General features: G+C 39.4%; 1 pseudogene; it reads left to right on the forward strand.

Annotated features, from left to right (window-relative positions):
* Positions 1–146: 146 nt before the first annotated feature.
* On the forward strand, positions 147–8219 carry LOC148801419 (uncharacterized; annotated as a pseudogene).
* The last annotated feature ends 5079 nt before the right edge of the window (positions 8220–13298 follow it).

The raw sequence follows: 13298 nt of genomic DNA on the forward strand, positions 1-13298 counted from the left end.
CTCAATCATCAGGGAGGCTACCTTCTCAGACCACGACCAACCCGAAACAAAATGCTAGCACTATCACATTGAGAAGCAGGAAGGAACTGAATGAACCCTATCAAGAAGCATCCAAAGATACAACCAGAAAGGAGACACCATCCCAAATGGATTCAAGCGGAAAACCACCCCAATCCATAGTCATCGCTCCACCTTTCCCTAGCCGATTCGCAAAATCCAAGAAGGAGGAGCAAGACAAAGACATTCTCAAGACCTTCTGCATAGTTGAGGTAAACATCCCCCTCCTTGATGCAATTAAGCAAGTACCCCGCTATGCCAAATTTCTTAAGGAGCTGTGCACTACTAAGAGAAGGCTGAAAGGCGATGAGAAGGTCCATATAGGAGAAAATGTTTCAGCCATTCTCCAGAAAAGACTACCCCCTAAATGCAAGGATCCAGGTATGTTTACCATTCCCTGTAAGATAGGAAATGTCCAGATCGAAAAAGCTATGCTAGACCTAGGAGCTTCAATAAATGTCATGCCCCATTCTATTTATACAACCATGAATCTCGGACCATTAAAAGAAACGGGCGTGATCTTACAACTTGCTGATCAGTCTACTACATACCCGAAGGGAGTCTTAGAGGACGTCCTAGTCCAAGTTAATAATTTGGTCTTTCCCGCCGATTTTTATGTGATCGACACGGAAGAAGATAACTCTTCCAACTCGACCCCAATTTTGCTAGGAAGACCCTTTCTTAAGACGTCCAAAACAAAAATCGATGTGCATAAGGGGACGCTTACCATGGAATTCGATGGTGAGATCATTAATTTTAATATCTATGATGCCATGAGATACCCTAATGATGTGCATTCTATTTTCTCTATAGATGTTATTGACTCCTTAGTGCAGCAGACTTTTGAGCTAGAAGATGAAGACACACTGAGAGTTGCACTTAACGATGGGCCTGATCAATTGCAACGAGCAAAGCAGAAGTTTATGCTGAATTCAGAACTACAAACTTTGACTTCTAAACTGAACTCTTTTGAATTGCTCATAATTCTTCTTTCATTAGTTTGCCCCTATCTCACACAAGGCTCCTTCCATCTATTATGCAGGCACCCCAGCTGGAGCTGAAATCATTACCAAAGCACCTAAAGTACATGTTCCTAGGCAAGGGGGAGACACTACCTGTGATAGTTTCCTCCAAACTCGACGCATTGGAAGAAAGGAAACTAATTCAAGCACTTACGGAATGCAAGGAAGCGATCGGATGGACTATAGCTGATATCAAGGGGATAAGCCCATCTACCTGCATGCACAAAATACTCTTGGAAGAAGACTCCAAACCTGCAATCGGAGCCCAACGCCGATTAAACCCACCACTGATGGAGGTAGTGAAGAAAGAAGTTTTAAAACTTCTAGATGCCGGGATAATCTATCCCATTTCAGACAGTAAGTGGGTAAGTCCGGTACAAGTAGTCCCGAAGAAAACAGGTATGACGGTGGTCGAAAATCAAGACGGTGAGCTAGTGCCTACCTGAATTCAAAATGGGTGGCGGGTGTGTATAGATTACCGGAAGCTGAATTCATTAACCCGAAAAGACCACTTCCCGCTCCCTTTTATCGATCAAATGCTTGAAAGACTAGCTGGAAAATCTCATTATTGTTGTCTTGATGGTTATTCAGGGTTTCATCAAATTCCAGTTGCACCTGAGGACCAAGAAAAGACTACCTTCACCTGCCCCTTTGGTACCTTTGCTTATCGGCGCATGCCATTCGGTCTCTGCAATGCTCCTGCCACATTCCAAAGATGTATGGTTAGTATATTTTCAGATTATGTGGAAAGCATTATAGAGGTATTTATGGACGACTTCACAGTGTATGGGGATTCTTTTGATTCATGCTTATCTAACCTTACAAAGGTACTTGAAAGGTGTATAGAAAAGAATCTCATGCTGAATTATGAAAAATGCCATTTCATGGTCGACCAGGGCATCATTCTAGGGCATGTAGTCTCTTCTAAGGGAATCGAAGTTGATAAAGCAAAAGTAGATGTTATTAAATCCCTGCCCTATCCCACGAACATTCGAGAAGTTCGCTCTTTCCTTGGACATGCAGGATTCTATCGAAGATTCATCAAGGATTTCTCCAAGATAACTCACCCCTTATGTAATTTACTCCAGAAGGATGTGATGTTTGATTTTGATGAAGGGTGCAGGGCAGCCTTTGATAAGCTGAAAGAATCGTTGACTTCAGCCCCAGTCATCCAGCCACCGAATTGGGATCTTCCCTTCGAGATTATGTACGACACAAGCAATTATGCCATTAGTGCTGTTCTGGGACAGAAGGTTGGAAGAGCTGCTCATGCAATATATTATGCTTCGAGGACCCTTGATGCTGCCCAATGCAATTATTCAACAACAGAGAAGGAACTCTTGGCTATAGTTTTTTCCTTAGAAAAATTCCGTTCATATTTATTCGGTACTAAGGTGATTGTTTATTCTGATCATGCAGCCCTAAAATATTTGTTCGCCAAGAAAGAAGCAAAGCCGAGGCTTATCCGTTGGATTCTCCTGCTACAAGAATTTAACCTCGAAATCCGCAACAAGAAGGGTGCAGAAAATTTGGTTGCAGACTATCTTAGTAGGCTGACTACAAGTGAAGAGGCAACACCCTTGAAAGACGAGTTCCCAAACGAGCACCTTTTCACGATTCAAGAAGGAACTCCATGGTATGTAGATATAGTTAATTATTTGGTTACTAGAACCATACCAGGAGAATTAACAAGAGCTCAAAGGGATAAGGTAAGAAGCGATGCCAAGTACTACATCTGGGATGACCCATATCTGTGGAAGCAATGCTCCGATCAGGTCCTTCGAAGGTGCGTGCCCGACCCCGAAATCCCCTCCATTCTTCACTTCTACTATTCATATGCCTGTGGGGGCCATTTTGGCCCAAAGAGGACAGCACGTAAGATACTAGAGCGCGGATTATTTTGGCCTACCCTATTTCGTGATGCTTATATGTTCTGCAAGGCCTGTGAACAATGCCAAAAGACAAGTAATTTAAGCCATAAAGACCAAATGCCACTTACCCCTATACTGATATGTAAAATATTTGATGTATGGGGTATAGATTTCATGGGCCCATTCCCTTCCTCTTTCGGTAATGTTTACATCCTACTAGTTGTGGACTATGTTTCGAAATGGGTAGAAGCTAAAGCTACCCGGACTGATCATGCTAAGGTTGTTGTAGATTTTGTCAAGTCCCACATTTTCTCCAGGTTCGGAATGCCCAGGGCGATATAAGTGACCGAGGCACTCACTTCTGCAACCGAGTGGTGGAAGCTCTATTCAAGAAATACAATATCACCAATTGAATTTCCACTGCATACCACCCACAAACAAGTGGACAAGCCGAAGTGTCCAATAGGGAGATAAAATCCATACTTGAAAAAACGGTTGACCCTAGAAGGAAGAATTGGAGTCTGAGACTCAACGATGCACTATGGGCCTACCGCACAGCCTATAAAACTCCTATAGGTATGTCTCCCTACCATTTGGTATTCGTTAAGCCATGTCATCTCCCTATGGAACTGGAACATAAAGCATACTGGGCAGTCAAACAATGCAACATGCGAATGGATGAGGCAAGAGAACAGAGGAAGTTGCAGCTACAAGAACTAGAAGAGATCCGCAATGACGCTTATGAGAGCTCTCGAATCTACAAGGAAAAGACAAAAGCCTTCCATGACAAGACGATCACAAGGAAAGAATTTGCAGTTGGCCAGAAAGTTCTTCTTTTCCATTCTAGGCTTAAACTCTTTCCTGGTAAGTTGCGATCTCGATGGGTTGGACCTTTCACTATTACTAACGTCTTACCTTATGGAGCAGTTGAGATTCAGAGTCCGACCACAGACAAGAGGTTCAAGGTAAATGGGCACCGTCTAAAACCCTTCTATGAAGGATTTCAGGTATACAATGCGGAAGAGGTACCCCTCGAAAGTCCGACCTATGCAGAGTAGGGCATGAAATTCTGTCTCCCCACCCACCTTCCACCGCATCAGGGAATTTTGTTCCTTTTTTTTTTTTTCTCTCTACTTATTTTCCTTTTAGTTTCCACCTTTTATTAAGTTTTAAGTGTGTGTGTGTGTGTGGGGGGGTACAGGCTTTAACCGTTTCATTTCAAAAAAAAAAAAAAAAAAAAAAACACTCAACTCTTTTGAAATCAATTGAAACAATATTTTGGGAAAATTCTTGTGGACCCAGTAATGAGGCACAATTAAGGAGTACATGACCTTTCTGAAGCCATTCCCTTTTTAGCTAGTCCTAAATTCAGGTTTAAGTAAACAGGGCAAATACTTTTACCTATGCTACAAATGGTAGGATGGAGCATAAAATGCACCTACCAGCCAAGTCATCTGATAGTAGGATGGAGCATAAAATGCACCTACTGACCAAGTAATTCAAACAGTAGGATGGAGCATAAAATGCACCTACTGACCAAGTAATTCAAACAGTAGGATGGAGCATAAAATGCACCTACTAATCAAGTAATCCAAAAGTGAGATGGAGCATAAAATGCACTCACTTCTTCAGAGGAGAGAAAAAGAAAATAAAAAGAGAGAGAAGATAAAAAGGTTTTCCCTGATTTACTACCTGGTTGCAGTAGCAAAAATTGGATTGACTGATGAATGAGTCATGTATGACTTGGTTGTGTTGATTTAATGGTTCGCAATAATTAACCTAGAATATTTGTAGAGAAAGACGAAGGAGAGTTGAGTTTAAAAATTGGTAGATAGTATTGTTCTCTTTTTTTTACTTGAATTCTGACTTGCCCGGGGACGGGCAAGGTTTAAGTGTGGGGGGATTTGATGAGAATAAAATTTATCATATCTTTACCCCTCAATATTTAGTATTTTGCACTTAATTGGTACCTAATTGGACTCATTACTCTTGTATTTCGATTCAGGGCAAGCAGATAGGCGATTGGAAGAAAACAAGGCTAATCGGATGTTTTTGCACAGTTTCGGCACCGATCAGTGATATGGGCATAACTTTCAATTCCGGACTCCGATTTAGACATTTCAAGAAGCACTGGAAAGATAAGGAAAAGATACACAACATTTATGTTTTGGGTTTTGGCAGAATCGATCCACATCGAAGATGAATTCGGGCCCAACGTCGGAGCAATTTCGTAGCAAGGTCCATTTCACAAGCTGAAGCCCATTTCGCAGAAGAGTCTTGAAACAAGCCCGAATTGTTAGAGAAGCCCAGTTCGAATTCAAGATCCAAGAGTCTCATTAGAATAGAAGTTGAATGTGATCTCAATAAAAGAGTTTTATCAGATTTAAATTCTCAAATTGTAATCCTAAAAAGATAAGAGATAAGAGTTAGGTAGGATAAGTTCAAATTAGCCTAGGACTTTCCAGTTTGAGGATAATCTCCTTAAGGGAGTTGGAGAGCAGCCCTCTACCCAAATCTATATAAAGGGAGGGCAGACCAGCACCCAAGGCATCAATTCCTCCAAGAGAGCTTCAGTCTTCAGAGAGGGAAATCAGCAACCAAGGAGGAAGAAGCAAGAGTTCGCCCCCCTTTCTCATCTAGAAGCTGTTTTTTTCATCATGAAGTGTCTGTAAGTTTTTATTTCTGGTTGAAGGGTTAGGGAAGCCTTGATTCTGTAACATTGTGAGATCTAATTGATTTTTATTTCAGTTCATTGTTTATGGGTATTCATATGTTTTCTGCTAATTAACTGTGAGGATTATTTTTGTTGATTAAGCAAGAAGGGCCCCTTGCTCATTCAATGGAAATAATCCATGGCCGATTGAATCTCCAGTTTCGTATATGATTGGTAGGTTCGATCATGGTGGCAACTAACATGAATTGATTGAAAAAAAGTTTTCGATCTATGTTAGGAAAATATATGATCTGGTTTAAACGATCCGAGCTTGTGAGATCGCTGACCAGAATTGGGTCTCTCCCCTCTTAATGCTATTAATAGGTTAAATCCTAAGAGCTTGTTTAGGATTGCCTATTAATAAGGGAAGCAATCAAAGAGCTTGTTTTGGTTGTCGAATAATAAGAGTAGAGGCTGGCTATTAGAGCTTGTTAATAGCTATAACCAATTTATTCATAAACAAATGAATCTATCTTTGCATCAAAGATCAATGCTACGAATCAAAGCTGAACTTATCCTTTCAATCGGAAGTTTTCTCCCATCGATTTAATCTTTTGTTTTTTGTTATTTTCTGCTATTTACTCATTTTCCTTAGCTTTACAAATCCCCCTTAATCCATCTACTTGGAAATAAATCCACCCAATCCCTGTGGAGAACGACCTTGCTCATCACTATCTGCAAATTATTAACCCAGAGCAAAACTATTTATCTTTGGTTGGGTTCGGCACCCACCACTTTCTCCTAATCTTATTAGGAGGTTTCTAGATCTGAATCACATTCAGATCTGGACTCTCTGTGTGGATAGGGTCAAGACCCTATCCTATATGCTAATCCATCTCAGAATTCGCCCCATGATTAACTAATCAAATAGCCCAGTTTGAAATGGGCTTTAGGCCCATTAAGCTTATGTACTCACTTAACCTTCCTAACTACTGCCTAGTTGGGCTTCCTTGTATGGTGTGGGACCCAAACATTGATCTACACATCAGCCACATGGGTTCAGCCCAACTTTTGTTACAAGGCCTGGCCGAATACACTGTTATGGACAGTGCACCCCCTGAAACCCATCTTATGGGCTCTATGGGCCCAACACTTATCCTAAGTGGTCTCTGGGCCAAGCCACCTTGTAACACTCAAGGACTGTGGGCAGATGCAAGATTAGCCCATCAGGTATTTTCCTCAATGGTCTTACACTTAACCTCTCAGCCCATAATGATCATACACTGCCTGACAAGAGATGACCTCTCCCTCAGCTACAAGGAACAGTGTTGCACTCTCTACTTATATGGATCTCGGGAATTAAAACCTACTTGCAAACATTTTAGAAACCATAATATATATACTTTTATATCTCATATAAAATATACTTTGCGAAACAAATCTCAATGGTTGAAATCGGCTGCCGGCAGTCTTGGTTTCCATTAGTGAGAGTGCATCCCCGATCATTACCTTTGTTCGACAAAGGGGCTGATCTTGTCACTTTGATCACCCACTCAGATGAATTCTCAGACTGTCCCAACATACCCAGGTTTTGACCCCCGCTAAGGATCTCACTGATTGGTACATCAAAGATAGCCCAATCCGACACCTAGTGCAGTATCATAATCGAGTCTAGGGGTCGGGTGTAACTTTCCAGTTTTGCCCATCAATCTCCAAGGTCCAGGGCAATACTGGAAATCTGGTCCAGTTCAAAGATTCAATTAATCCTACACTGTATGTGCCTAGGGTCTCACCCTGGCAGCTGAGACAAGCCACCCCAACCGACTTGGTGGCACCACAGTGTCAACCTTATCGGGATAGGTCTCCCCAGACCGACCCACTAGCTGTGAACATTCTAAACTAACACGAGTCTCATTAAGTGTCCAGTTTAAGGGTATTACACAGAAACATACCAAGGGAACATGAATCAAATATGCACTTTTATTCATTTACAATAAACTCATAAAGTACATCATTCTGATTGAAGCTAAGGGCATACAAAACTGTCAAACATACACCACGACAGAAAAGGAACTATTAGCGGTAATTTTTTCTTTTGATAAATTTTGTTCATATCTGATTTTGTCCAAGGTTATTGTGTATACAGATCACTCGGCACTCAACCATCTACTTGGAAAGAAGGATGCAAAGCCAAGGCTGATTAGGTGGATCCTGTTGCTGCAAGAGTTTGATGTTGAAATCCATTACAAAAAGGGTACTGAGAACCTAGCTGCAGATCATCTTTCCCGGTTTGAAAATGCAGATTTGGAAGGGAAGATAACTAGCACCCTCCAAGATGATTTTCCGGACGAGCAGCTCTATTCCATTCAGGTAGATACATCCCATTGGTATGCTGATTTTTCCAATTATCTTGTTGGAAATGTTCTCCCTCCTAATCTTTCATATCAGTAGAGGAAGAAATTCTTCTCTGATGTGAAACACTATTTGTGGGAGGATCAGATCAATTGGAGGTATGTCCCCGAGGAGGAGATGGAGTCGGTACTCCGATATTGCAATGATCGGGAAGCAGGAGGCCATTTTGGAGCCAACCGCACTGCAGCCAAGGTCCGCATGTGACCAATGCCAGAGGACAGGTAACATCTCTTGACAGAATGAAATGCCTTTCACTAATATATTAATCTATGAAATCTTTGATGTATGGGGTATTGACTTCATGGGACCCTTCCCAAATTCTTTTTGATGAACATACAATTTATCTATAATTGCCGAGGTTTTTGCATGGATTCTTATAACGGTTTTATTGAATTTTGCCCTAATTTAGCTTAATGACAAGAAAGATTTCAGGGGTAATCAATTCAAGAAAAAGAAGGCAAAAGGTAAGAAAAGAAGGGCAAAAATTACCAAATTCATCCCAGCTCAGCCATGGAAGCAAGAGAGCATAATTCGGCCCATGTAGTGCAAGTTAATTCCTTGGGAAAACCTAAGAAAAAGAAGCCTAGCAAGGAGAAAATTTTGGCCCAATAAGAGGAGGCCCATTCTCAACCCAAAGAACAAGTTAGAGTATAGCTAACATGTGCTAAGAATGAGCTTAATTGCAGCCCAAATAGCAGCCCAAAGGAGCTAGGGGCGGCAACCCTTAGAAGGTTCTTGAGAGAGAGCTCTAGAAGGTTAAAAGGGGGTGTAATACACCCCATTCTTTCTAGAGGCTTCAAGAAGGGGCAAGAGCTCCCTTGAAAATCTATATAACGAGGCCTCTAGAGGGGGGAGAGGTGTTTAATTGCTTGAGATCAAGGCTCTCCCACTCCTAGAGGTTCAAACACCTTGAAGAGAAGAGAAGAAGGGCTAGGCACAAGGAGGAGAAGAAGAAGGGCTAATGGAGTTCAAGTCAAGCTAGCAAGAAGAGAAGGTGAGTTCAAAATTGGGGGTTTTTGATTCAGAGATCTATTGTAATAATTCCATTATAGTTTCATTTTCCTTTGATTCGAATCTAGCTTCCTTGTTGTAATTTTTTTTTTCTTTGTCCCTCTTCCATTCTTTCTTGATGTAATTAAGTTTGTAAAATTTCAGATCAGCAATCAATTTCTTTTTGATTCATTCGAATGGGTGTAAAGTGTTCTTGAAGTTTCTTGAATAGGGCTTAATTGTAGATCAAATTAGCCAATTAAACATTCAAAACTCAGATCTGAATTCTCAGATCTGAGATTGCAAGATCTGAATTGCTTGGAAGAGAATTCAGATCTGCAAATTTTCAGATTGGCCGAATTGATCTAAGCTTGGAATTCTTAGAGTGCTTGAGAAAGACTCTAGGAATTCAGATCTACTATTCAATAACTGAATTGCATGCAAGGTTAGAGATAACTTGCACAATTCAGTTGGTGATCAATTCAGATTTGAATTGATGCCTTAGATGTGTTTGAAAAAATGCATGCATGAATGATTAGATTCTTATTAGAGATAGAAGAACCGTCATTCATGCATAGGATGAACATGCGCTTGAGAGAGGCTGTTCATGACCTTGGGGTTATACCAAACCAATGCTCAATCACAATCTATTCGAATGATTCAATTTGATTGATTGCTGAATTCTGAGATTAACATTTACTGCTTACTCTTTTAACTTGAATTTAAGGGAATTGGTCCAATAATTTAGATAGATTTTAGTTTAGGATTTTTAGCTCTTGAATAAAGTTTTGATTTATTGTTGATCAGATAAGAAGTGCCCAATTTAGTATTGGTAATTGTTTCCTAAATCCTCGTGGGAATGATACTTTATTCACTACTTTACTAATTGAATAGCTAGTGCACTTGCTAGTGTCACAATGAGCCACATCAAGTTTTTTGGCGCCGTTGCCGGGGATTTAGGGAAACAATGTTAGGAAACATTGAGCATTCTTATTCTGGTCTCATTCAACATTGCATTCGTAGTTGGTTTAATTTGATTAATTTTACATTTTAGCTTTGAATGCAACTGCTGTACTACTGTAGTTATGTTTCTTCTTTCTTTAGTAGATTACTTTCTTTTTCTTGTTTTAGTTTCATTTTAATAAAGGTAGACCTGATTTCCTTTCTATGTTGAAGTTATTACCTTCTAAGAGAAAAGATAAAAAAATTCACAAAAACATGAGTGTTGCAGATCTAAGTTGCATTCGGCACTCAGATCAACAGAACTCAGATCTGCAGCACTCAACCGAAAAGAAATGCTTGTGTTTTAGCCTTTTATTTTTTTTCCATTACAAAAAGAAAAAAACTATATATATATAAAATGAAAAGAATAAAAAGGGGGGGACTTTTGAACAACAAGAGGGCCAATTGAGAATTCGGATCCGGATCAGAACTCAGATCTGAGTTCAGATCTGAATTCTGTTGTTGTAGACCTACAACAGTTTAGATCTGAGTTTCTCTGAACACAGATCTGAACTGATGCAAATTTGAGGTGACACTTCTGCTATTCCCCAAAAGCAATTTGGTAGCAATAACTGAAGGTAAGGCAATTGAGAATTCAGATCCGACTTGAGTTCAGACCTGAATTCTGCTGTTGCAGAACTGCTCAGTTCAGGTCTGAGTTCAGATGAACTCAGACCTGAACTGATACAAGTTTGAGGTGAATAGGGTGTCATCACAACCCCAATTCACCCTAGGATACATCTGCCAGACCCCAAAAATAGTTGGATAGCAAAGGCTTGAGGAAATTCAGATCTGAACTGATACAAATCTGAACTACAGTTGAGGACTAAACCAATACTTTGAATTTTTGATGAACTATTTACTCTGCTCTATTCACTTGTAACCGAGCTAATGTAGCTGAGGGGATGTATGTTTGGATTGAAAATTTGTGATGCCTCAGATATTTAATGAAAAGCAACACTTTCTAAGTGTTTCTATTAGAATTCAGACTTGTAGTAGGGCTGCTATAGCAGATCTGATTTGAGGACAGGTTTGTGCTTTCAAACACCCGCACATTCTTGGATGTTCCTTGAAAATTTTCAAAAAAATTTTCTTCTATGATGTCTAGCTTTGATTTCTATTGTGAATGAACAAAAGGTCTAAAATTTTAGATTCAATTCTGCTCTGCAACCTGCAGTAGTAGCAATACAGCAGACCTGAAATCAAAAGTTGGATGGAATGAATGGTTTATTTTTCATATACTTGAAAGCTATAGGTTGATTTAGATGATGTTAGCTTATGGGCATTTGTATGGATTTATAAGAAGTCTGAACCAACAAATTGACTATGTTAAATGTGAACTGAACCACTTTCAATCCGAATTGCAACAGCATATACAGGTTGTATGCATTGCAGACCTGATTTCAGGTTTGAGATTATGAGCTATACAATTGCATAGCTTAAAACCCTGAAGCCCTACAGTTAGCAGACCTGATCTCAGCCTGATTATTTATGATAGGTGTGAGTACTTTGAATAAGATGTGAATATTGGAACTTTGATTTGGACCCCAACCCTAATTCAATTCAGATCTGATTCCAGCCCTAATTGATATATCCTTGAGTGCAGCATATTGCAGATCCACTGACCTGGCATCAAGTAGCTGCTATATTTGATTGAATAATTAGCTTTGTATTTGGTTTCCGCTACTGTAAAAACTCACAATTCCCACTAATTTCAATATCAGTGGCTACTGTAATTTCAGATCTGAACTCAGATCAAAAGGTGGCTGTTCTCAGTAGGTAAGTTTGCAGATCTGATTTCAGGTCTCTGCAATCAATTGAGGCATACAAGACATATAAGTTGGGACTTGAAAGAGAAGTCTTAAGCTCTTGAGTTCAGACTTATTTCAGACCTAATTGCATTAGATTTCAGACCCACTTAGTGATATTAGGTTTTTTTTTGTAAGTAACTGTTCTCAAAAGCTAAGATTTCAGGTCTGATTCTATAAGGTTAGAGCCTGAAAAGCAGCCTAAAGATCCTAAATTCAGCAATGATTTCAGATCTATTTACAGTAGATCTTAGATATGTTTACTTCTATTCATTTATGTTTAGAACAGTGTGTAATAAACTCCATTGCTAATTTAGCTAGTTCTCTTTTCCATTGATGGTCTACTTCACACTTGAAGGCTGGTCTAAGTTTCAGTAATGGAGCAATGTTTTTCTAGTTTGAAATTTTCAAAAAAAAAAGCAAATAACTTTGGTTGTGTGCTATTCTATACATCAACAATCTTTTTATTGCTTGGTTTTTGATACTTATTCTTGAAATTTTTCTTATGGATAGAATTTAGACTTCTTAGCTTTGTAATTTTCCCTTTAACTTGTAAATTGCTGCTACATTAGGATTACTTATTGGTTAAATTATTTACATTCTTTTGGATTGTGTATAGTATCTTTTTATTGCTTGGCTCAGATTATTTAGAACAAAGCTCCTAATCTCTCAAGTTTGAATTTATTTCTAGCAAGAAGAGGCTTCCCACCAAAGTATCCATTTTATTATCCAGGGAGTCCTCTATTCACCCTTCTCTTTACTTGATATTGCTCTTGTTGGTTTTATTGTGATTCCCTAACACTAGGAACATTGAGGACAATGTTCATCTTAAGTGTGGCGGAGTGAGCCTGAGGCTAGGGTGTGGGGGCTGAAACCATGCACCTCATTCACCCCAACACACATATGCAGGCAATGACATATCCAAGTAGACTGAAACCCCTCAAGTTCATTGCTATTTATTGGGTGATTTTTAAGAAAGAATACAATGAGTTTAGGGAGACCAATGTATTTATTAAGTTTTTATTCTTGTGAATAAGCCAACTTAGTATATGCATGAGAAAAAAAGGGGAGCTGAATATGTTTTCAGCATAACTAGCCTTAACTACCTTCATGTGTATGAAAGCACTTGATTTCATTGTTAATGGTCAAGAAAGCTAGTGCACATTTGAATTTTTGATACATGAGATTCAATAAGGACAAAGCCCAAATTGACTCCGCTATTTTGAGCTGAATAGTAAAACTAGAAGCTCAGAACATGAGACTTGTTATCTACCTCAAGCATGTGACCAGTGTGAGATGGAGCATAAAATGCACTCACACCAAAAGAAAAAGAAAAGGGTGAGACGGAACATAAAATGCACTCACCCCTAGAAATAATTAATTATGGTGACAGCTGAGATTCAAAGAGGCATACTAAAGTTGAACTCTCATTAAGATATAGTTACAGATGTGAAACTTAGTTCAATTTGATTATTAACTTTGA

The sequence above is a fragment of the Nelumbo nucifera genome, chromosome 3 (genome assembly GCF_055504915.1).
Source record: "Nelumbo nucifera cultivar China Antique chromosome 3, China Antique-T2T, whole genome shotgun sequence".
Taxonomy (NCBI): Eukaryota; Viridiplantae; Streptophyta; class Magnoliopsida; order Proteales; family Nelumbonaceae; genus Nelumbo; species Nelumbo nucifera.